The 13495-nt window shown below is 43.3% G+C and overlaps 1 long non-coding RNA gene across 2 annotated transcripts; it reads left to right on the top strand.

Moving 5' to 3' along the window:
* The first annotated feature begins 297 nt into the window (after nucleotides 1-297).
* Nucleotides 298-6155, top strand: LOC119709282. 2 transcript variants are annotated; one of them, XR_005259324.1, is made up of 5 exons: nucleotides 298-408; nucleotides 1429-1563; nucleotides 4074-4135; nucleotides 5388-5437; nucleotides 5927-6155. It is a non-coding gene; the product is annotated as an uncharacterized LOC119709282 (long non-coding RNA). The 2 variants fall into 2 exon arrangements; XR_005259323.1 differs by lacking the exon at nucleotides 298-408 and having other exon boundaries at nucleotides 1387-1563.
* Nucleotides 6156-13495: the final 7340 nt, after the last annotated feature.

Here is a 13495-nt window from a genome sequence, read left to right as displayed (position 1 = left end):
TTCTAACAAAGCCTCATCAGCCTCTATCCCCCTTACAGTTCTGATGGCTTTTTCAAAGCTTCTCCAATCTCTTATGTTCCCCTCTGCTCTGAGGACACTGCACTTCCTTAGGCACCTGCTCCATCTCTCTTAGGCTTTGAGCTGGTACTGGCTCATTTCACACAGTAAACACTGTGTGAAAAAAATTTCACTGCTGTAAACAAAGCAGACTGACAAACTCAAAATACAGCCCTGCAAACAACAAGCATTGCTGCAGTCAGCACTAATTGTGGGCAGGAAAGTGAGTGGGCATGTCAGTTATCCCAAGGATGGTGGACAGAGAGGCTCTAAGCTACCCTCTAATGCTCAGGCTTCTTCTGCCTTCAAGGAAAAGCCAGTCGTGAGACTTAAGGGAAGAAAAGAAGGATGGTGAGTAAGACCTGTGACCAGAGAAGCCCAGCAATCGATATTCCCCAGAGGGCAGTGAAATCTCTTATGCCAGTTGTGTTCCAGAGTGGGAGATGTAGGGAGATGCCATGTGTGGAGCATGATGGGGGCTGCTGTAAGGAACAACTGTGAACAAGCTGCCCTTTGTTATGGCATCCTACAGCATGGGAGGAAAACACACTGCAGCAGGCTCAGTGTCCATCAGTGCTACAATTAAAAGAGGTCAATTTGATCCCCTGTTGGCTCAGTAGGTTGGGCTGGGTGACCCTGTAGGTCTCTCCAGCCCCTGTTTTCTGTGTTTCCAGGTGAGCAGCACCTGTCACTTTTAGCATCATGCCTTTGTGCCCTGCACTAGCGTGGTAACAGCAGGCTTCCTGTGTACTGCTCCCTGGCACAGGTGACTCGCCTGGCAGGATTGTTTTCCATAGCCGGATGACAGACCACAATGGCCTGTCAAGAGCTGTCCCCTAGGAGTGGTTTCAACAAAAGGACAAAGCACATAAAGCCCATAACCCCCCAACTTTCATAATAAGAGTGAAATTGATGAATCTGGGGAAATGTGCTCTGTCCAAGTGCGCTTGGGATGGAGCTGGTGGGTAACAACTTTGCAATGTGCTCACCAAGACCTGAAAACTTGGTGCCCTGATCTACTCCTTACTCCTGGGGTGCCTTCCTGCTGCAGCCCAGCATACAGGAGGCGCAAAGCTCTGGTTCTGGTTGGCTGCCTTCCTTGGGACAGGGGCAAGAGCCACATCACTTACTCTAGCTCCTTGCTGCCTGCATAGCCCAGCTGCTTTAGAGAGGCTTTGTCAAAGTTTCTAGAGGAAAGCCTCTTAGAGGTGCTCTGCCAGCACAAAGCTGTCCGTGTGGCATTGCTGCAGCACACTCACATTTTGTGTGTCTTAACACTGTGCCGTGGTGACATTGAGTGCAGACTTTGCTCTCAGAAGTTTTGTTTTCTCTTGAGTGACTGACCTTTGCACTGTGGTGTTTCTCATTCAGCGGCTGCCCCAGAGCCCTGCAGAGCAAGCAGCGGGTGTGATGCGCAGTGAGCTCGGAGGATGGGCATGGCAGGTCATCGTGGGACAATGTGGCTTCTTCCCATTGTCCTCCTTTTCCTTCAGATGAGGCAGACAGGTAGAGTGTTTGCTTAGCTTGGCTTTGTGCTGCTTTGCCTAAACCCCACAGGTAGCTGTCAATATTTTTGCTTTGTGTGTAAGGGACACGAGTGAACATCCGGTGGCTTTGCTGTCTCACCCACCTTGCTTCCCTTTGCCAGCTGCAGTGTAATGATAACCAGGGCTGAGGCACATGGGGAATTCCATTTTGGAGTGACAATTGTGTCAGTGTAAATTATAGGGTCAGTATGTTGATATGTAGTGTTTTCAAAGGCTCAGCACAATTAATGGGTTATTCTTCATGTTCTCAAGAAATATAATAAATAAATAATCTTTGCTAATTAATGCTATGCTACTGAGGCACATAATGAACCCCAGAATGTTTAACAGTGTAGAGGGGAATGAGATCCCTACCACATCACCCACTGTAGTTTTGTACATCTCCACAAAACCATCACATCTCCACTTGATAAATCATCCCACCTCCCCTTCAGGTTGGACCCTGAGATCTTCTCTACAGAGTAAGTTTATGAATCACATTGTGGACATGATGTGTGCCTTATGTTTTAATTTTGCTGTTGTCTCTGACTGGAGACAACTGAACAAACACCTGAGTCATCACCATTACATAAGCTATGAGTTAGAGGTGGATTTTGACATCCCAGAGATGAGATGGGAGAGGTACTTAGTGGGACACAGGGTGCCCTGAGAGTATTCAGAATGTTTCAAGGAAGAGCTCATATAAACGTGTTAAAAGCAATTTTGAGTGCACTTGTGTGCATTTAATGTTAAATTATAGACTAGAAGTTGCTGACAAAACAAAGATGGAAGGTAACTTCTATAAAAGTAACTGTAAAAATGACAGAGCTCATTAATAAAGAAAAAGAACAAGAGAATAAAATGAATGTATTTTTTAAAGAAAGCCTACTTCTAAAATCCCCACAAACCCCCAAAGTGTGCAAGGCATATGTCAAAACTGTCCCAAGGTCAGAAAAGTAGAGGACAATTGATTAAAACTGTGAGATCTTTTGTGATCCGACCTTCAAAAACAAGTGTTAAAATGCCTAGCTTTGTATAAAAGAATTGTAAACATCCTGACATAAAACCAGAAAAGCTGAGAAGTAAATACAATAAGATAAATGTGATATGAAAACCAAGAGCTGATCTAAGTATTTGAATAATGGAAGAAAGAACATGAGTGTTAGTCTGTGCCCGATGGAGAAGAAAGTCTTTCTTCCTTAAGGTACCAAATACCTTGTACCCAGCAAGGAGGAAAGAAACTGCTGAACTGCACTATTCAGGAAAAAAAAATCACACCAAATTTTTCCAAGGGAAAAATCACATCGCTTTTCCCCAAAGACAGGATGATAGGATGTGTGGCTGCAAAAGATGGAATAAACCTTAGGTCTCTCCTTCAAGGGGGGCTTCTAACATAATTTTATCTGACACTTTTATTGCAACAGAAAGAGAAACAGTTGTAAGTTTGGTGCCAATCTGGTCAAGAAACTGTGCTACTTGATTGAAACATTACATGGAGTGCAAATCTCCACACCTCTGAAGACATCTGACACTGGTATTTTCCACAATGACACGCAAGACAAAAGAGAGTGTTTTCTTACTGCTTTTTCACCTCATTTCATACTGGAAGGACTACCATAAGTTGAGATGAGCATTCAGGCAGTCTTGGGAAACTGAAACACTGGTCCAATGTAAATAGAAGGCAATTATGTAAACACAAAACCAAAATTTCACCTTTGGTCCCACAGCATGCAACCACAGAGATATGTAAAATATGTAATAAAATCAAGACTTTTTTGTTTTCATGAGGATGAACAGCGAGGACAAGAAGTAATGGGATCCCATCACTCTAAGGGCTACTCAGATTAGATTAATAGGAAACACTTTTTAGACATTATAGGGCTAATTAAGGAGTGCATTAAGCTGGGTTGGTGAGCTGTGGAATCTCATTAGGAATCTGTAAGAGCAGGTTAGACAACTTCTTTAGGATCAGTTTACTTGCTCTTGCACTGTTAGAGCCAGGAAGAGCTCTCATACTCTGCCTGTGATCTTGTAATACCAGGACTGAGTTAAGCATGAGTCATATACAGATGGAAAAGGAATATTGCAAGGATATACCAAGAGCCCAGTACTTCATTTGTTACTGATGCTTTAGTTGTTTATATATTTTGCCTCTTACCCACACCCATGTTCCTCTTTGCCTTAGTACAATAGCTGTTCTGGCAAGTACAGATTGCTCCTTGAATTGCCCTCTGAGAGCTGTTAGTCACAGCTGGGAAACACAGCATAAGATGTAGAATAATGGTGCTCTACCTAATGTTGACAGCTTACCAATTTTAAAATAATAATACAACTATTGTTATTATGAAGGTCTTTTGCAGGATTTGTACTGTATTTCCGACAGTGTGGGGTGTTTGACTAATGTTTGCAAGCCAGCTTTTATAAGCTGCTTGGGCTTTTATGAAGTCACCACAAACCTGTAACCTGCCTGTACCTTTGTCTCCTTTGCAGTCATACCAAGTGATGCGAGGTCAACTTGAGAGCAGTTCTGAAGAACTGAAGAGGGAGGAATCGTAAGTTCCTGCGCTGCTGGCTATGCCCTGGGCAATGACAAAACCTGTGTTTCTGTAGTACAAAGTACACTTATAGTTCATCCTATGGGACACATCACATCTGCACCACATTTAGGAAGTGCTGCTGTGTTGCAGTGCCACTGTAGCATAAAGAATACTGTGAATTGTTCAAGCCTTTCCCATGACCTACTTGAGCTGTTGATAACAAATTTAGTAAGACCTTAGCCAGAGGACATAATTTAAGTAGCATCAAATTATGCAGCTGTGAGGGATGTATGGCAGCAAAAATAGCTCAAGAAAGTATTCTGTGCAATTGGGTGTGTTCTCTCAGGGGACTGCAAAATCCATGTCCCAGCAGGGGGGAAACTATATCAGAAACTGGTGATTACAGCAGGGCTCAGATTCCTCTTCTCCCGAAGACTGAAACAGCCCTTTCATGCTATGGAGGATTTTGTTAGAAAGTAACAGGTTAGATTTTTGATTGATAAAGTGGGTGTCTAGTTTCAAGGCCTCTGGGACATGCTGAACACCTACAGATCCAAATAGGTAGAAATCCAAGAAATTTCACCCTTTACAGTATACTGTTCACAAAGACTCATTATAATTTCAGTAGTAGTAACATTATGTGACTGAGTTATATTTCTCTTGTTTCTCCTTAAATACCACCTGTTCCGTCTGAAAGAAATACAATCTGCCTTTCTCTTTTCTTCTAACAACAGGTTTTCTGCAGTTTTCATGTGGCAACCTAAACAGATTAATAACTACTGACACTGAATTTAATTCCGTCAGTTTTGCCTGCATTCAAATTGAACATAAACAATTACTAGTCGTAGTTTATTTTTCTGTCTGACATAATACCCTTTGTAATTTAATGCCAAATTACTATCTTGAGCTTATGATTTCAAGCATATAATACTTTACTCTATTTTCCAATAAAAATATTTATTAACAGCAGGTACATAACAATAATTATACAAATAATGGAAGATGTTTAATTTTCAAATACTTTGAAATGCTGAACCCACTTGCCTACTTGCTCAAAATGGGTATGTTTAAAAAGAAATGAAAATTATTTTCATTTTTCAGACATTCTGATCTTTTTGCATGTGCAAAGTTTTTCTTAATGTCTTGAAAAATCTAGCAGAGCCCAACCTGACAAGGACACTTGCATATCTCATTAGATTGTAAAGTGCTGCTGTCGAGTTTTCCTTCAAATGAATGTTAAGCAAGTTTTCCCTTGTTTTCGTGACAGGTTGATTCCCTGAAAGTGACCTGTTTCCCTGCAAACCATTTTCCTCCACTGTAAGTATCATCTCTGTGTAACTCTAAAGGCTGCTTTTGGCTGAAAAACCAGTGTTCCAGCAGGTTTGAATAATGGTGGTGAAAACCAACTCAAGATCCAATGGAAACTAACTGTACTTTCCTGACCATAAAACCTTCTTTATACTGAGGGCTCCATCAAACAAGCTCTGCTGAGTGGCACTTCTGTGGCAGAAATTGCTTCCAGCAACTGTCTGCTCTACAAGGTTCCTTGCATGTCACTCAGCTTGGTACCTCAGGGACAGCACAGGCACCATACCCCCCAGAGATGGAAGACCATAGTCCTCCACTTCCTATATATTTACTTAAATCAGGTATTTCTGAGCTCAAGTGGAGGCTGGTAACACCAGCTGAGCATTCACAGAGTGTGTTCAGTGCTATGGACAGGGGCTCTTTGCTGTCAGCAGGCAGCACATGTTTTGAGGTCCCAGTACCACCCATACAAGAAGCATTTTGATTATTCCTTTGCAGTCCAGTTCCCACATAAGGCTCAGAAACCATGAACTAGATGGCAGAAAGTCACAGGAATCACAGCAAACCCAGATGCCTATTCTGAAAATGAGGAATCCACTGAGGCCTTGAGCAGACAGTTGGAGGTCACCAGGGAGGCTGGCACTCACCCAGCATGTCCCCGTGGCAGGCAAGGAGCCTGGACTGGCGGCTGTTTTCTCCTCATCGTGCTCATCCAGCCCTGGGCCCAAGAGGGGTGGCTTCCCCCTCTTGGGGGGGAATGCCAGGCTTCCCTGGTGTCAGAATTTTGGGTGGGTTATTCCACTCTCCTGAGTACTGTGCTTCTGCACAGGTCTCCAGCCCTGAATGATCTTGTGTCTGCATTTCAGCATCAAGCAAGTGCTGAGAGGGGCAGCTTAGGGCAGAAGTGCTTGCAGGTATGGCATTTTTGGTAAATGCTCCTCATTGTGTCCTTTACTACAAAAATGAGAAACTCTCCCATATTTTATTCTCCATATGCGAGACACGGAATTCTAGCAGAGTTTGTCTTACCCTCTTGCTGTTCCTCACCGCCTCATTTTATCTCTTGACTAACAGTGAAATACATGGCCAAATTTGTAGAATAGACAGTTTCTTTAAGCTTGGCTTGACCTAGTGTATTTTGTATATTCTAGAAGCCAAATATAAACTGGGGAGGTATGTGTGCAGGTAAGGCTAAGCTGATGTAGTTAAATTGGTGTAATATTACAACTTTATGCAATTTCCTGTGTTGGCCAAACACTGAAGAATTCCAGATGCCTCATTCAGATATTAGCAATAACTGTTTCGACAGCATGTAGATATTATTCTGGGACTGTTCCATACTTGAAACCTCAAATATATTATTTACTATTTTTTTAATAAAAAGTAGTTTATCACAAATTCTAGGCACTGAAAAATGGTGTTCTGAGTCATAAAATTTGTACTCAACCTACCTGAGTCAAGCAAAAATTGTTATTGCTTTAACTCCAATTGCCTGACCATTTAATTCCCAAAGAGACTTCACACAAATTGAGGAAGACCAAATATATATGTGAATTTGTAGATTCTTGTATGCAGAATGTTGAAGTTTTAAAAGACAATAAATATCTCTTTTCCATTTAAGTCTGACTATATTGCTCTACAAATGAGGCAAAATTCTTCTGTGCTGAGGCATGTCTATCATGAGTGCCATAGGAGTACTGTAATGAAGCCCAAAAAGTTTTATCAAAGTTTTCATTGAAAGCATCATTCTGATGGAAAAGTTCTGATTTTCTACTTGCTTGGCAGTTTGTCAGCCCTCTAAAACCTCTCCAAAATGGGTATGATTTGCTACAGCTTCAGGATACAGGACTGGTCCATTTTATTTGTACATCTCATTACCTATATAGAGTGCAAGGAACTTTAGTCCCTTCAGTTGCTGAGATGCCTTAGACTTGTTGATATTGTCTTATTAGCAACTGCTTTCATTATTTGGCACAGGGATGGCAGACAAGGAAAGGTAAGAGCCAATGCACAGAGTGGATAAAATATATGGCCATGCTGAATTGGATAAGAAACTTTCAGCAGCAACAGCTGCAGCACAGTCTTTCTCAAATTGGAGAAACCTATCACATTTTCTGAGGATGTTGTCCCAGCATGCCTTCCAGAAGATTTTGCTAGATATGTTCTTGTGGAAGAGGTTTTACAGCGAGTTCTGTGAATAGGAGAGAAGTTTGATAAGAGGATCCATGTTTACCCCTGAAAGAATTTTCTAGCAAGGCTGTTGACATAAAAACCAAGAAAGAAAGGATAAATAAGAGAAACCTGCAACTGTCTGCTCCAATAAGCACTTTGTTTGTCCTTCCTGACCAATGAGTAAAGTGTAAACTTATGAGTCTTGTAAGAATGTATAAAAAGCATGCATGCTATAATAAAACTGGGTTTGAAGCCTTCTGAAAATGGAGTGCTGCTTTGTGATGGTCTCAGCTGCGACACATTCTGATGAATTAATTGGAATTGTCAGTGGCTTTGAGAACATGTATACAGAAAAAAACCCTAGAAAATGCAAAGCCCACCCATGTATCCAGAGGAGTCTAATTAACTGTGCATGTCACTGAGTGAAATGAGTTGTTACATGAAGTTCCTTGCATTGGGAAGGCTTGCTTGCTGTCTGTCACCAAAACCACTGCTGTTCTGATAGCTGCTTGCTTTCTTTCTGAGATACTTTCTTCACCAGCATTATTGATATAATGATTTGGCTACCATAAAGTGAATGCATTGCATTCGCCCTAGAAATTACAATATTGTTATATGTTAGTCTTTATATGAAGTAGTATTTAAATCATTCACAACTGAAAAAAAAAATAAATCTGCAAGGGTAACTAATATTTCAAGACTGATTAAAGCCTGTCTTATCATCTGAACCTGACATCTTCTGTCAACCTTATTTCAATCCAGAGAAAAAAATATTTGTTTTGCAGCCAGTTCAGTGGTATGTAAAAAATTGTGAAGCAGATATTGAGATATTTGAGCCCCTACAGAAAAATTACTCTATGTTGTACTTCAAAAGGTGTGTCAGTATGTATTTTGGAAGAGAGAAGAAAGATTGCCATATTTTATACCAAATTGGATTGTGGCATAAAATGTGCAATATTTTTCTCATTCCCTGCCTTCACCATATCCAGTTTTCAAGTGTGAAAGTCACCACTGGGGGATGGTTTTTATAATGGAATTTGTTGATCAGTTTAAAAGGAATAGTGTTCTGCAATGATCACTGTCTGGTTTCCCTATAAAAACTCAAAAACACCACTCTGGAGTCTGTCCCATTTGTATAATTTCCCTGCCACTTTTCTCTGACGCATCATGAACTTCAGGCTGCTAAATGAACTCGATTTGGGAGTGACAGTGCATGGTAGGCCATGGTGTTCAAACCAAGGATAGAAGTTCACCCCCTGATAGCTGCATATGTCACTCCCTGACATCACTGCTCCAAAGGATATGCCCCTGTTTGAATTCCCACAGGACCTCCTTTGAAACCTCTGATTATAGCTCAGCCCTAAACTACAGAGAGAGCCAGTCTGATACATGGAACAGTGGGCCAGGCTCGGATGTGTCCCAGGGTCTACAGGGAGGCCATAACACAGGGCTGGCACTTGCTGACCCATTCCCTCATTGCCATTCATCTCTCCTCCCACCCAGCCCCTCCATGGCCACTTGTCCCAGTTCTGCATCACTCCTGGTTTATTCATAATCAGTTACAGAGGGCACAGTCACCTCTGATGGGCTTTGCTGTCCTTAGCTCAACATGCATTCATGAGCCATCAGTCATCTGAGCTTCTCCTTCCTCACCTCCCAGTTTGCATTGCCAGGCATGAAACATCATCATCAACTTCCTCAGATATTCAGTACCAGATAAGAACAAATTCTGTCTGCAGGGACACTTACCAGAGCTGCTTAATTGCACAGAGACCTGCAATCCTCACTCAAGACACATAGCCAGGCACACATCATCAGTGCTCTGCCTCAGTGCTCTTTGGGTCTGCACAGGCAGGATAGAGTTTTAACTCAAGTCATCCTGAAGATGCACTTTGAAACTTGAATAAGCTTTTTTTTTTTGCCATCCTGTTTCAATACAGACAGAGTTTTTTTTCCTGTCATAAACGTCAATCTCCAAAAGCAGTCCAGCAGTGTGACAGTTGCACAAGTCCACAGAATGCATGTCTCCCACGGCTTGGAAGTCAGGTTGATGGCAAAAGACAGTTCCACCACCCAGTTACAGATGTCTGGGCTGTGGGTGGAAGATGTTGGGTGCAGTCTTTGCGCTGGTGCTGCGGAGGCCATGTGAGGACTTCCCTCCTGCTGAATCTGTGGCAGAAGGAGTGACCGGTTGGTCAAAGGAACAATTTAAATTATAGCATCTGGACACAGCTGCAGGGCTGCTGCCCCGTGTCCTCAGTGGAGAGAGTCAGGCAGAAGGACAGAGGAACAGGAAACTGCATTAAAAAATCTGAACACTGGGTAAAGTCCAAGTGCTTTCTTATTTCTTCATTGTCCACTTCAGACTGCATCAGTGCTCCAGGAGTTTGCCTCCTCTGAGGGCCATCCTTTTATCCTGAACTCCAGGTTAGAGCAGTGGGGAGATATTACCAGACAAAACTGGAGGAAAAAAAAATCTTCATCAAAATGTCACAGATTCCAAAGAGGTTTTGCTTCATCTTTCACATGGGATGAGGGGATATTCCTCATCTCAGAGCAAAATTCAGCATCTTACCAACCATCCTTATCCATCATTGAAACTGTAACTAGGAGCTGAGGTGCAATGATGCTGTCTGTGCATCTGCTCTGTCATCTTCTGGTTCTTCCATAGCCAGGTTTTTTGGCTGGAATTTTGGTAGGGAAAAGAATTTTAATATATAAGTTGAGAGAAAAGGCAAAGAAACATGAAGGTGGGAGTAAAGAAATAATGTCTTTTAATAAATGAAATATTAACAAAAATAGCTATTTTTAACAATATGTGCAGAGAAAATGTCAGAGCTTGCATCTACGGAGATCACAGAATCATAGAAGGGTTTTGGGTAGAGGAGACCTTCAAAGATCACCTCATACAACACTGCCTGCCATGGCTAGGGACACCTTCCACTAGACCAGGTTTCTGAAAGCCCCATCCAGCCTGGCCTTGAATACTTCTGGGGATGGAGCAAATGTCAGAGGAGTTCCAAGGTGGCTTTTGTTTTCACTGCCAGGCCATCAGGACACTTGCTCATCCTGGAGGGTAGGCTGACAGTCTTCTTATGAGTGCAGCACCCAAAGGAGAAAATCAGAGCTCCCTGGGGTTACATTCCTTCCCCTGTTTGCTCCTCCAAGGTTTCCTGCAATCTGTAACCCAACCACAAAGAGAGTGCTGATGTTCTTTTGAAACAGCCACAAGTTCCTCCTCATTTAGAAATGCTGATGCACTTCGGATTTGGCAAGAGAAACGTGATTTTTTTTCCCCTGCAGGTGGTGAACAGGCTTGGCTGATCTCAGTCCAGGTGTTTAGCTGAAATCAGTACCCATTTTCACTGCACTAAGCAGCTCACTAGCTGAGGTATGCGTTTCCAAAAAAGCATGTGATGGTTACTCAGGACAGCTGCCCTTGGCACATCATGCTGCAGCAGGGCTGATGGCCAGCCTGTAGCAGGAGATGGGTGGCATTGACATGTCCCCATCCCTGCCCCATCCCTGCCCCATCACTGCCTGGACAGCAGGTCTGCAAACCCACTTCCCCTAGGTTGCTGCACAGGGCAAGGAACAACTTCCATGTGAACCAGTTGCTGAAGCAGGACTAACTCCCTCAGCTGCTCCATCCTGAGGAGCTGCTAACTTGATATCTGACTCTGCCTGCAGGCTTCATCCTGGAATGGGTAACCCTTCAAGAGGAAGGCAAGCCCTAAGCAGGGCTGCAGGAAACAGGGTGCAGGACTCCATGATGAAACACATCACCATATGCTCGCTGTGGTAATTAAAGGAAGGGAAAAAGAAATCCCAGTAACTCTTTATAAAGAAACACACGAGGAAAGGACTGCCCTTTGAAACCCCCCTTTTTATGAAGTTTTCCATAGTAATATGAAAGTTAAAATGTAAACCTGTTGCATTGATGTCAATACAGAAAAAGCAAAGTCAGTGCCATGCATACTGAGTACACTCTGTCCCATTCCCAAGGACACAGCTGATCAGTCAAGGGATATCTTTTGTAAAAAAAGATCCCACAGCAAGAGGAAAAATGACCCTGTAAACTAAGATCTTGTGAGAATACAGCTTCTGGAGCCCTGCGTTATTAATATTAAACCAATTTGAATGACAAACTTAGACCTACAAGAGTTCCTTAGTTGACATAGGTTTAGGTTTGTGAAATGTAAACAGTTTCTTTAAAAAAAAAAATAAATCTGTGGATCCATATTTTTGTGCTGGGTTCTGCAACGTCCTGTGCTGACATCAAGTGGTGACATATTTTTCATGCCAAAGGGAGCCAGACTGGCTGTGCTGTGTATGCCTGGGATGATATTCATTATCACAAGAAGGTAACGGCAAGTGGTCCCAGGCCACTGGAGGACTACAGCAGCAGCCTCACTGACAGGTGCTCCCATGGGGAGGGACAGCCAGAGGAGAGCGGAAAAGCAACACAGCCCCTGCAATGCAAGGCAAGGAGGGTGAGGTGAGCCTCCACAGTGACTTCTGGACACAGGAGGTGCTGTCTGAGCCCCCAGCATCCACCAAATGTGACCACTGGCAATAGCTGTCCCTTTGCTAGCCAACAAAGCTCTGGCTGGGAGAGGTACAGCTTGGTGGCCTCAGGGGACTGAGGATAGCACGGAGAGCTCATTTACTGAGGAAAGCTGGACACACAGTTAACCAGAGGATGGGAGGCTGTTCTAATTAGTTCTGCAGAAATATAAGGAGGGCAAAACAAATACATAAGGTCATGAACTGGCTGTGAATAAAATTAAGCTTGGTATTAGAAGAGTTTGAACTCCAAGTGAACTTCTGGGGCAACACCTCTGCAGAAACTGCAGGAAAATCCTCCCACAATGAAGTTTTAAAGGGCAGGTTGATTATTTGCTGCAGGTATTGTGGCTCGTGATGTGAGCAGTAAAAACAGCCCTGGGTTGGTAGGGACTGGCCTTGGTAAGGGATGTAGTTTGTTTCCCTCATTGGCCTCAATACTCACTGAAGCTTGTTTTCAAAGGTGCAATTGATGGGAAGTGAAGTTTTGTTTCTGGATTTACCCGGTCAATCATACTTTGTCAAAAGAACTGCGTACTCAAATAATAGCTGGAGATTTATGATATGAAAACACAGAATGGTCTCAGTTCATAACTCAGATTAAGTATTAAACCACTTTTCCTCTCACTGGTTGTTGCTCTGAGTGTAGAAATTGTTTCCTGCTCTTCCCAGGAGCCAGCCTATTCTGGGAGCCCTGCAGCCACACTGCCATTGCATGCCAACGGGTTTATCCTTCCTCTTGTCCAGGGCTGGAAAGCAGGGTCACCCTGTCCACAGGGTGCATATCTCAGCAGCCCAGGGAGTGTTTCTGTCCTCTCCATACCTACATCTCCTTTCACGGACTGTGTCTGGCTGTGCGTCTCTGTGTGACGGAAATCCTGACGTCAGGAAAAGTTTTCCATGCTGGGCATTACAAACCTAAGAGCGAAAAAGAAAAATGCCAGATCCATTCAGATGCATCCCTAGGGGGAGAAAATAATGTTTGGGGGCTTGGTTGCTCCAAAAGCTGGTGGGATTTGCCCTTTGCAGCTAAGCCTTGGTAAATGTTTTGTGGGGACAACGTACAAAAGGGCCACATCATGTAATTGGTCCCTGAGGTCATTGCCCAGCCTGTGCTTTGATATGGTGCAAAGAAATGTTTGTGCTGTTCTTCTCCACCCAGCTGTGTTACAGTAAGTGAGTGCTGGGGCACAGGAGGAACATCCAGATCTCAGAGCAACTCTCAGTGGCACTGGCACAGGGCCCCTCAGTCAGCCAGGGCACGCGGAGAGGGGACTGTTGCACTGCTGAGCCGGGCATTGATTTCTTTGGTTTGGTTTGGGTATGTTT

Source organism: Motacilla alba, chromosome 1 (assembly GCF_015832195.1).
Source record: "Motacilla alba alba isolate MOTALB_02 chromosome 1, Motacilla_alba_V1.0_pri, whole genome shotgun sequence".
Taxonomy (NCBI): Eukaryota; Metazoa; Chordata; class Aves; order Passeriformes; family Motacillidae; genus Motacilla; species Motacilla alba.
This window is presented reverse-complemented; position numbering and strand designations above follow the sequence as displayed.